Genomic DNA, 12192 nt, shown 5'->3' on the forward strand with positions numbered 1-12192 from the left:
CCTTGCTGGGTACAGTAATCTGGGCTGTAGATTATTTTCTTTCATCACTTTAAGTATGTCTTGCCATTCCCTCCTGGCCTGAAGAGTTTCTATTGAAAGATCAGCTGTTAATCCTTATGGGAATCCCCTTGTGTGTTATTTGTTGTTTTTCCCTTGCTGCTTTTAATATTTGTTCTTTGTGTTTGATCTTTGTTAATGTGATTAATATGTGTCTTGGGGTGTTTCGCCTTGGGTTTATCCTATTTGGAACTCTCTGTGTTTCTTGGACTTGGGTGATTATTTCCTCCCCCATTTTAGGGAAGTTTTCAACTATTATCTCCTCAAGGATTTTCTCATGGTCTTTCTTTTTGTCTTCTTCTTCTGGGACTCCTATAATTCGAATGTTGGAGCGTTTCATGTTGTCCTGGAGGTCTCTGAGATTGTCCTCATTTCTTTTAATTCTTTTTTCTTTTTTCCTCTCTGATTCATTTATTTTTACCATTCTATCTTCTATTTCACTAATCCTATCTTCTGCCTCCGTTATTCTACTATTTGTTGCCTCCAGAGTGTTTCTGATCTCATTTATTGCATTATTCATTATATATTGACTCTTTTTTATTTCTTCTAGGTCCTTGTTAAACCTTTCTTGCATCTTCTCAATCCTTGTCTCTAGGCTATTTATCTGTGATTCCATTTTGATTTCAAGATTTTGGATCATTTTCACTATCAATATTCGGAATTCTTTCTCAGGTAGATTCCCTATCTCTTCCTCTTTTGTTTGGTTTGGTGGGCGACTCTCCTGTTCCTTTACCTGCTGAGTATTCCTCTGTCTCTTCATCTTGGTTATATTGCTGCGTTTGGGGTGGCCTTTTTATATTCTGGTAATTTGTGGAGTTCTCTTTATTATGGAGCTTCCTCACTGTGGGTGGGGTTGTATCAGTGACTTGTCAAGGTTTCCTGGCTAGGGAGGCTTGTGTTGGAGTTCTGGTGGGTGGAGCTGGGTTTCTTCTCTCTGGGGTGCAGTGGAGTGACCAGTAATAGGTTATGAGACGTCAAGGATTTTGGAGTAACTTTGAGCTGCCTGTATATTGAAGCTCAGGGGTGTGTTCCTGTGTTGCTGGAGAATTTGCGTGGTATGTCTTGCTCTGGAACTTGTTGGCCCTTGGGTGGAGCTTGGTTTCAGTGTAGGTATGGAGACATTTGATGAGCTCCTATTGCTTAATGTTCATTGAATTCAGGAGTTCTCTGATGTTTTCAGGCTTTGGACTTAAGCCTCCTGCTTCTGGTTTTCAGCTTTATTTTTGCAGTAGCCTCTAGACTTCTCCATCTATACAGCACTGATGATAAAACATCTAGGTTAAAGATGAAAAGTTTCTCCACATTGAGGGACACCCAGAGAGGTTCACTGTTTTTGAAGACAATGGTCTGCTTTTCTGGTTGCCTGATGTCCTCTGCCAGCCTTCAGAAGTTGTTTTGTGGAGTCTGCTCAGCGTTGAAATGTTCTTTTGAGGAATTTGTGAGGGAGAAAGTGGTCTTCCCGTCCTATTCCTCCGCCATCTTAGGACCGCCTCTGATCATAATTTTTTCATGTTAAGTTTCAAGCCAGCTTTTTCACTTTTGTCTTTCACCCTCATCAAGAGGCTCTTCAGTTCCTCTTCGCTTTCTGCCATTCAAGTGGTATCATCTGCATATCTGAGGTTGTTGATATTTCTCCCAGCAATCTTGATTTTTACCTTGGGATTCATCCAGCCTGGCATCGCACATGATGTACTCTGCATGTAAGTTAAATCAGCAGAGTGACAATATACAGCCTTGATGTACTCCTTTCCCTTTCCCAGCTTTAACCAGTCCATTGTTCCATGTCCAGTTCTAACTGTTGCTTCCTGACCTGCATACAGCTTTCTCAGGAGACAGGTAAGGTGGTCTGGTATTTCCATCTCTTTAAGCATTTTCCACAGTTTGTTGGGATCCACACAGTCAAAGGCTTTAGTGTAGTCAATGAAACAGAAGTAAATGTTTTTCTGGAAATCCCTTGCTTTCTCTATAATCCAATGAATGTTGGCAATTTGATCTCTGGTTCCCCTGCCTTTTCTAAATCCAGCTTGAACATCTGAAAATTCTTGGTTCGTGTACTGCTGAAGTCCTGATTTAAAGGATTTTGAGCATAAACTTACTAGCATGTGAAATAAGCACAACTGAACATTCTTTGGCATTGCCTTTCTTTGGGATTGGAATGAAAACTGACCTTTTCCAGTCCTGTGGCCACCGCTGAGTTTTCCAAATTTGAAGGTATATTGAGTGCAGCACTTTCACAGCATCATCTTTTAGGATCTGAAATAGCTAAGTTGGAATTCGATCACCTCCACTAGCTTTGTTATTAGTAATGCTTCCTAAGGCCCACTTGACATCACACTTCAGGATCTTCACCTGTAGGTATGTGACCACATCATTATGGTTATCCAAGTCATTAAGATATTTTTTGTACAGTTCTTCTGTGTATTGTTGCCACCTCTTCTTAATCTCTTCTGTTTCTGTTAGATCCTTACTGTTTCTGTCCTTTATCATGCCTATTCTTGCATGGAATGGGTTCCCTTGATGTCTCCAGTTTTCTTGAAGAGATCACTGGTCTTTCTCATTCTGTTGTTTTCCTCTATTTCTTTGCATTGTTCATTTAAGAAGGCCTTCTTTATTACAATAGATTTGCTGTTCTCTGGAACTCTGCATTCAGATGGATATATCTTTCCTTTTCTCCCTTGCCTTTCGCTTCTCTTCCTCAGCTATTTGTAAAGCCTCCTCAGACAATGACTTTGCCTTCTTTCATTTTTTTGTGGGGGTGGAGGTGGCTTTGGCCACTGCCTCCTGTACAATGTTAGGAACCTCTGTCCATAGTTCTTCAGGCACTCTGTCTACCAGATCTAATGCCTTGAATCTATTCATCACCCCCACTGTATGAGGGATTTTGATTTAGGTCATAACCTGAATGGCCTCATGGTTTTTCCTTCTTTCTTCAGTTTAAGGCTGAATTTTGCAATATGGAGCTCATGCTCTGAGCCACAGTCAGCTCCAGGTCTTGCTTTTGCTGACTGTATAGACCTTCTCCACTTTGAGCTGCAAAGAACATAATCAATCTGATTTCAGTACTGACCATCTGGTGATGTCCCTGTCTGGCACATAGTAGGTGCTTAATAAATATTTAGTAATGTTTGAATAAATAGCTGAAAAGTTTTTTCTGACACTGAACCAAAATTTGTCTCCTTGTAATTTCCACCCTTTGAACCTGGAATATATGTTTTCCTTCTTCACATGACAAGTTCCAAATATTTTTCAGGGAGATCGCATGTCTCCCCCATTATGTTCCTCTTCTTTTCCAAGCTCAACAACCTCAGTTTCTTCCTAACCTATTCTGAGACCCTTTGCCAACTCCATGCCCTTATCATTAACATCCTTCTGATTCTAAAACAATAATAATAATAATTAAGAGGAGCTGTGAAAGAGACAGTATAATTAAAACTCACAGCCCTAGTCCTAGTATAACAGCTTAGACATTAAAGAGTTCAGAGAATCCCTCTGGTTAACTAGTTTCAGCTTCTAATTTTGCAAATGAAACTGAAGTTACAATGAGTTATTCATCAGAGGAAGATCTGCTCCTGGTCCAGTAGCTAATCACATGTAGACCCACCTCATCCCCAAGATTAATCATCTTACTCTATTTGAATTCTTATTCAAATGCTAACCTGAAAAAACTTATTAGATTTGCTGAATCTATCTCCTGCCAAAGACGATTCTCTCTACAGATATGATGAAATAGGAAATTTGGTCTTCTGTTTTTTAAATTATAGTTTTATTCATTTATTTATTTTTGGTTGTTGGGGGCCTTTGCAAGGGCCACTGCCTAGTTATGGTCCACAGGCTTCCCACTGAAGTGCTCTCTTGCTGCAGGCCCTGGGGCGCTCTGGCTTCAGGAGCTGCAACGCACAGGCTCCAGAGCAAGGCCTCAAGAGGGGCGCACAGGGGCCCAGCCGCTCCGTGACCTGTGGGATCTTCCCAGGTCAGAGAATGAACCCGAGTCTCCTGAATGGGCAGGCGAATTCCTCACCACTGAGCCACATGGGGCACCCTGGCCTTCTTTTTATAAGAATTTCATCACATCTGTAAAGGGAACAGTCTTGGTCAGGGAGCAAGATTTTGAAAATCTAAGTTTTTTTCAGTTAAAAAAGAAGGCCACATTTCCTGGTTCTATAGCAATAATTTATACTTGTTTGAGCTGTTTTTCACAAATTACCAGATTCTTGGTAGTCTTTCTTTTTTTTTGGTGGGGGTGGGGGCTTCTTTTTTTTTAATTTATTTATTTTAATTGGAGGCTAATTACTTTACAATATTGTAGTGGTTTTTGCCATACACTGACATGAATCAGCCATGGGTGTACCTGTCTCCCCTATCCTGAACCCCTCTCCCACCTCCCTTCCCATCCCATCCCTCTGGGTCATCCCAATGCACCAGCCCTGAGTGCCCTGTCTCATGCATCAAACCTGGACTGGCAATCTGTTTTCTTGGTAGGCTTTCAAGAGAGAGTTATTAAAATGGTTTATAACTTGTTAGAAAGGCGATAGAGGTTCGCTGACAGTCCAGTGGTTAAGAATCTGCCTTGCAATGCAAGGAACACTGGTTTGATCCCTGGAAGAGGAAGATCCCACATGCCTTGAGCAGCTAAGCCTGGGAAGCCCAAGTGTCCCCAAGCGCGTGCCCCACAACGAGAAACACAACTCCGCTGAGAAGCCTGTGCAAGGAAGAGCAGACCCCGTCACGGAGGGCCAAAAGCCAGAGAAAGCCTGTGTGCGGCCACGAAGACTCAATACCACCAAAAAATAACAAAAAATACATATATTTTTGAAAAAGAGCTATAAAAATCATTTTAATAAGTTCATATATAGACTTTTTTATGATACTTAAATTCTCTTAGGCCAAGCACTGAATCTCAATAAGGTAGAGGCAACCCAGCTAAACCACAAGAAGTCTGTGCCACATTTCTTTTCTTTGACCTCATATTAGGATCAGATGGTGAAGAATCTGCTTGCAGTGCAGGAGACCCAGGTTCGATCCCTGGGTTGGGAAGATCCCCTGGAGAAAGGAAAGGCAACCCAGTCCAGTATTCTTACCTGGAGAATCCCATGGACAAAGGTGCCTGGCGGGCTATAGTCCACGGGGTCACAAAGAGTTAGACACGACTGACCAACTAACACACACACAAAGGAAATTAAATTAAAACCAACTCTCCAGTACAAGAAAGGATCATCCATTCCCACCTCTGTTTAGCACTTTCTTTTTTCAATTTACCATTTTCTCTTACCTCAGAGAAGAATGAACAAAAGTAAGTAAAAAATGTTAAATTTTTAGTAAAGACAGTTAAATATTTCAAAGGCATGGGCAGTTACATACATTTTAGGAAATTCTGTCTTAATATTGATGAAGTAGAATAAGTAGCAGAGGGATTGTAAGGTTTACTTTGCATTTAGTAAGCACAAAGTCTATTTGCAGCTAAGCCAATTTGCAGATAATCCAGTTGAAGAGCTGGTTTACTAACCCATTTTCCTAAAGTGGATCTACCTGTTTATAATTGGGAACTTCCTGGAAAATGGATAATGAACACACAAGTTGTACTTTCATGTCAAGTACAAACTTTAGTAGTCAATAATTTGTGCAATTTTGAAAAGAATTTTCCCATGTGAACTTCCCCATCAAAGACTTGTAATTTAACATAGGAAAATGCACAGTGTAGTTCAGTGTCAGAATTGCATCAGAGTATTACCAGGAGAAAGCTGTAGATTTTTATCTTGGAAATTGCAGCTACCTATAATACGTCTTCTTTCTTTCCCTGTAATAATCCTCACCTTTGATAGCTCCGTCTGCCTCAGTGGTTTGCAAACTATGGCGTCTGGCTGCATCGGCAACACCTGGGAACTGGTTAGAAATGCAAATTCTCAAGTCCACCCCAGAACTACTGAATCAGAAACTGGAGGGTGGGGCCCAACCGTCAGTGTCTTTACTTGGTGGCCAGGTGATTCTGATGCACGTTAAAGTCTGAGGATTGACGTGTGTTATGATAGCAGCTCACCACATCCTGTTCCTTTACCTTTCACATGAAATGTTCTTCCCCTCAGACAAGCCCTTGTTACCTTACAGACAAGAGAAAGAAAAGCAGTCCCTAACATCTGGAGCTACTCTGGCACCCACAGCTTAGGCCCTGGTGTACAACGTACACAGATTCACAGAACATCAGAGGAGGCCACTCTGCGATCAGGACAAAATCAAGCCCACTCCACAGTCACATCTGAATACAGACAAAAACAGGAACACGTCCAAACCACAAAGATAACCAAAATATTTTCCATCCTAGCTAAAATAAGCGGCCCTTGCCTCTTTGCCAATTAAAACTTTATATTCATTTTATTCTTGCCTCTTTCCAACAAACTTTATTAAGATACCCAAGCATAGAATACTCCCCACTTCCTGAGAGCATCCAACCCCAGACAAAGCCCCATCTCTCAGCATTACCTAACACAAGTCCAAATCATAACCTGACACAAATCATTACCTAACGTAAGTCCAAATCACAGATCTTCCTAATCACACAAGCCCCTGTTTCTCTGAAGTTTCGCTTTAGTTACCTGTGGTCAACCTCAGTCTAAAAACATTAAATGAAAAATGTCTAGAAATAATTCATAAGTTTTAAATTGTGTGTGGGTCTGAGAAGCATGATGAAATCTCTCACTGTCTGCTCCATCCACCCACAATGCCAATCCTCCCTTTGTCTGGATATTGTGGCCCTTAACCACTCAGTACCCAACTTGGTTATCAGGTCCACTGGTCCTGGTATCACAGTGCTTGTATTCAAGTCACCTTTACTTAACAAGGGCCCCCATTGTAGTGAATGGTGATGCTGGCAATTCAGATCTGCCCAAGAGCAGCCACAGGCAAGGTGCTTCCTTTAAGTGAAAAGATGAAAGTTTTCAACTTGATAATGAGCAGAAAAAAATGGTTTGCTGAGGTTGCTAAGATCTATAGGAAGAACAATTCTTCTATCCATGAAATTGTGAAAAAGGAGAAGAAATTCATGCCAGTTTTACTGTTATGCCTCAAACTGCAGAAATTATAACCACAGTGCATAAGTGCGTAGTTAAAATGGAAAAGGCATTAAATTTGTACAGTATTTTCAGAGAGACCACATTCACATAACTTTTATTACAATATATTGTTTTAATTATTCTATTTTATTATTAGTTACTGTTGTTAATCTCTTATGGGGCCTAATTTAAAAATTAAACTTTATCATAAATAGGCATGTATTTTTTAAAAGAAGCACAGTATTAGCTACAGTTTCAGTATTATCCACATTTCAGTATAGAGTTCAGTATTATCCACAGTTCGGTGGGAGTTGGAACCGTATTCCCTGAGGATCAGGGCAGAGGATTATTCTTTCTAAGATGTTGCGGGTTGTAACTCATTTTGCTACAACAAGTAATAACCAACTTTCTCAGGAACAGATGTGTTCCTGTGGTCTTTGACTGGACAGCATTGATACAAGAATTATTGCACAACCTCCTAGTCAGTGGGAACCAGTGCCCTCCCATGAACAATTTGTTCCCAGTCCAACACAAAGTAAACACAGAAATAAGGATTTGTTATTTAGAAACACCAACAACCATTTGAGATAGTAATTTTATGTCTGTTGAATCTAAACATAGAACATCAGGCTGGTATTTTGCATACCAGTTGTTTAAATTTTATTTTTCTATTAATTCATAATTACATCTTACAAATGATCTGCAATAGATGTTTTAAAAAGGAAAACTGGTATTCCATCACAAATTGGTTGAGAGGCATTGTCCTACAGGGCTTCTCTGATACCTTTCAATATTGCTATCACATTAATCTTCTGAAAACTCTGCTTTTAATATTTTGTGCCCTTTTTCAAGCATCTTAAACATCACAATCTCCTCTGTTTTCCAGATGAGGAGAGAGGAATCTAATATACTTTGAGTTTCTACTGTATGCTGTTAATTGTCAACATTTAAATATACCCAACTCCCAGGAAGGAATTCTAAATAGATATTAACATCCTGTTTCAAAACCTATTTCACAAAAAATACATGGACTCAATGTGTTTTGGGGTGAACTTTTAAAAAATCTTTAAGGAACATTATATTGAATGTTATTTAGACAATAAAACAGGACAGGGGCTTCCCTGATAGCTCAGTTGGTAAAGAATCCGCCTTCAGTGGTGGAGACCCTGGTTAGATTCCTGCATCAGGAAGATGCCCTGGAGAAGGGATAGGCTACCCACTCCATTATTCTTGGGCTTCCCTTGTGGCTCAGCTGGTAAAGAATCCGCCTGCAATGTGGGAGACCTGGGTTCAATCCCTGGGTTGGAAAGATCCCCTGGAGAAGGGAAAGGCTACCCACTCCAGTATTGTAGCCTGGAGAATTCCATGGACTATATAATCCATGGGGTCACAAAGAGTCAGACACAGCTGAGTGACTTTCATTTTCACTTTTCAAAACAGGACAGGCTTCCTAATTAATTTTTTAGCAGCCAGCGTAGTAGGTCTGGAAAATGTCAGTTTCCATTCCAAACCCAAAGAAGGGCAATTCCAAAGAATGTTTAAATTACCAAACAGTTGCATTCATTTCACATGTTAGCAAAGTGATGCTCCAAATCCTTCAAGCCAGACTTCAGCAGAATGGGAACCGGAGAACTTCTAGATGTACAAGCTGGGTTTAGAAAAGGCCAAGGAACCAGAGATCAAATTGCCAACATTCGTTAGATCATAGAGAAAGTCAGAGAATTCCAGAAAAAGTTCTACTTAATTGACTATGCTAAAGCCTTTGACTGTTTGAATCACAACAAACTATGGAAAATTCTTAGAGTTGGGAATATCAGATCACCTTACCTGCCTCCTGAGAAACCTGTATGTGGATCAAGAAGCAACAGTTAGACTCAGACATGGAAAAATGGACTGGTTCTAAATTGGTAAAGGAATATAACAAGGCTATATACTGTCACCCGCAACCATGTCAGGCTGGATCAAGCTGGAGACACATGGTGAAGAAGGTCTCAAGTGATTTACATTATCTGCTCTATAATGCAGTAACAAAAATGAAACCTTTTAATCAGAGATCTACAGCTGAAGACTTGAAACTCATGCATAGAAAAAACTAAGATTAAGGCATCCAGTTCCTTCACATCATAGCAAATGGAAGGTGGAAGGGTGGAAGCAGCGACAGATTTTATTTCCTTGGGCTCCAAAATCATTGCACACAGTGACCACAGGCATGAAATTAAAAGACACTTGCTCCTTGGGAGGAAAGCTGTGACAAACCTAGACAGCGTATTAAAAAGCAAAAGCATCATTTTGCTGACAAAGGTCCATCTAGTCAAAGCTATGGTTTTTCCAGTAGTCTGGTATGGATGTGAGAGTTGGAACATAAAGAAAGCTGAATGATGAAAAAGTGGTGCTTTTAAATTGTGGTGTTAAAGAAGACTCTTGAGAGTCCCTTGGACTGCAAGCAGAGCAAACCATTCAATCCTAAAGGAGATCAGTCTTGAACATTCATTGGGAGGACTGATGCTGAAGCTGAAGCTTCAATATTTTGACCACCTGATGCGAAGAGCTGACTCATTGGAAAAGACCCTGATGCTGGGAAAGATTGAAGGCAGGAGGAGAAGGGGATGACAGAGGATGAGATGGTTTAATGGCATCACTGACTCAATGGACAAGAATTTGAGCAAACTCAGGGAGATAGAGGAGGATAGGTGTGCTGCAGTCCATGAAGTTGCAAAAAGTCAGACTTGAATTAGCAATTGAAGGACAACAGCAACAAATAGTAAAAGAAACTTGATCAATATAGCATTTGAAATTTCTAGTGCAATATTGTTAGTAAATACTGATGCAAAGGTGATATACTAGACAGTTGTTAAAGTTTGTTCCTGACTTAACATTGATCAGGAGCTTACTAAAAGCTGGCACCATTCATGGTCCCTTTGGCAGCCACGTTTATGCCACCTCCCCATCTTCTGTCATTCTTGGCTCTAGAAGTAGGGAAGAGACATAAGAAGAGCCAATCAAAATACCTCACTCTTCTGGCCTCAGTGATGGAACCAGTGGTGTGTTCATTTCCCATGAAGAATAAACCAGTTTTCCCCAGAATTGTGCTAAATATAGGTAGCAGGGAGGCTGCCATTTATCCTTTGTTGCAAGTCATTAGGACATGGTGCATATTGCCAGTAGCATACTCCCTAGAACATGAGAAAGATCTATCCAATATAGGGACAAAACAAATCGAAACTGCAGAAAGACACAGAGATAGAGCAAGAATGAGAGCAAGAGTGCAAGCAAGAAACTCTCAACACCAGAATTCCCTGGACCAAGTCAACCCAACACCTTCTCTTCCCTTTCTCAGGCTTGGTTTCATAAACCAACAGAATTCCTTTTCCGGTTAAGGTAGTTTTGAAGCAGGAGACAGACAGACTCTGGTATAAACAGAGTTCATGCCCTGTGGACAGATACTCAAAGAGGAGCAGAGAGAGATGAGCTGACTCCTGCCCAGGTAAAAACCACAGATTCCTCATTTTCAAAGTCAAGGAGACCTTCCCAACTACACATGTGCAGAAAGGCTCCGTAGAGGTCAAAAGAGAGGGAGTATCACCTCATAGTAACTGATGTCAACCTAGCCACATGTCTCTTCCCTAGATTCCGTCTTGGCTAAGAAATGCACATATGGGAGGACCCTGAGATATACCAGACCTGAAATCAGAACCAGCAAAGCAAGATGATTGGCCCCAGGAAACTTGGAAAAAATGCCCCATAACTGATTCAAAATACCACAAGGGCATGGCTCTCTCTTGAGCCCGCCTGCATGTCCATCTACACGTAGATTTCTTTTCCTCCTAATAAGCACTATATTGTTGCACTACTTTCTGTTTCTGGGTAGAAATTCATTTCTACAGGCCAGGGTCTTGTCACTGGTCACTGGTCCCTGGTGGTCTTCTGGCTAGGATTCACAACTTTCATTGCTATGGCCTAACTTCAATCTCTTGCTAGGATCCAAAACCCTGATTCAAGCCACTGCAGGCTGAAGCCACCCTGAATCAGTTTGAGGTCCTTTTCTGTCATTTGCAACCCAAAAGCCTTCATAACACAAATCTTCAATAAGTAGCTCACGTGGTAGAAAGAGCAAGGGCTAAAGACTGAGACAAATGTAGTTTTTTCCAATTAATAATTACATGACAATTAGCCTTTCTGAACATCATTTGCCTGGTTTGCATCTGGGAATCAATAGAGCCCACTCCTAGAGTTGGACTGTACGTTTTGGAAGGACAGGAAACATGTCTACCTTTCTTCTTATGTCCTTCTCTAGTGACCTGCTAAATGGGGGGAGGGCCCCAGGAAGGTCAGAGAAATATTGTCATTTTCTCAGAATCCTTCAGCTTAAAATATTCAGTATACTAAGACGTCATAGTTTAGATAGCACGTCCTAAACCCTGTCACTTGAAAACCAGAGTTTGATTTGGCAAATGTCCCCACAATTAAACCCAACTCGCTGACCTTTTTGTGTTTCCGCTTTCACCTACTTTTTTAGCCTCTAAAATTGCTAATTTCCTCATCCATGTTTCTAAATGTCCTTTTGTTACAAGGGAGAACAAAATATGACATGATGGATCTGTCTCTTTTACTTTAACCTTTGCTTCCTGTTGCCTTTGGATACTGTCTATACATAGTTAAAAGATGCTTTCTCCTTGGAAGAAAACCTATAACAAACCTAGACACCTATTACAATGCAGAGATATCACTTTGCCAACAAATGTCCATATCGTCAAAGCTATAGTTTTTCCAGTAGTCATGTACGGATATGATTGTTGGGCCATAAAAAGGCTGAATGCCAAACAATTGATGCTTTCAAACTGTGGTGCTGAAGAAGACTCTTTTAAGAGTTCCTTGGCCAGCAAGGAGATCAAACCAGTCCATCCTAAAGGAAATCAATTCTGAATATTCATTGGAAGGACTGATGCTAAAGCTGAAGCTCCGATACTTTGGCCGCCTGATGCGAAGAACTGACTCCTTGGAAAAGACCCTGGTGCTGAGAAAGATTGAAGGTGGGAGAAGAAGGGGACGACAGAGAATAAGATGGTTGGATAGCATCACTGACTCGATGGAC

At 40.8% G+C, this 12192-nt stretch overlaps 1 long non-coding RNA gene across 1 annotated transcript; it reads right to left on the bottom strand.

Annotated features, from left to right (window-relative positions):
• Window positions 1-492: 492 nt before the first annotated feature.
• Window positions 493-6379, bottom strand: LOC132657850 (uncharacterized). The gene is made up of 2 exons (XR_009596575.1): window positions 5868-6379; window positions 493-3087 (listed from the first exon to the last, which is right to left on the bottom strand). It is a non-coding gene; the product is annotated as an uncharacterized LOC132657850 (long non-coding RNA).
• Window positions 6380-12192: the final 5813 nt, after the last annotated feature.

Source organism: Ovis aries, chromosome 15 (assembly GCF_016772045.2).
Source record: "Ovis aries strain OAR_USU_Benz2616 breed Rambouillet chromosome 15, ARS-UI_Ramb_v3.0, whole genome shotgun sequence".
In the NCBI taxonomy this organism is placed as follows: domain Eukaryota; kingdom Metazoa; phylum Chordata; class Mammalia; order Artiodactyla; family Bovidae; genus Ovis; species Ovis aries.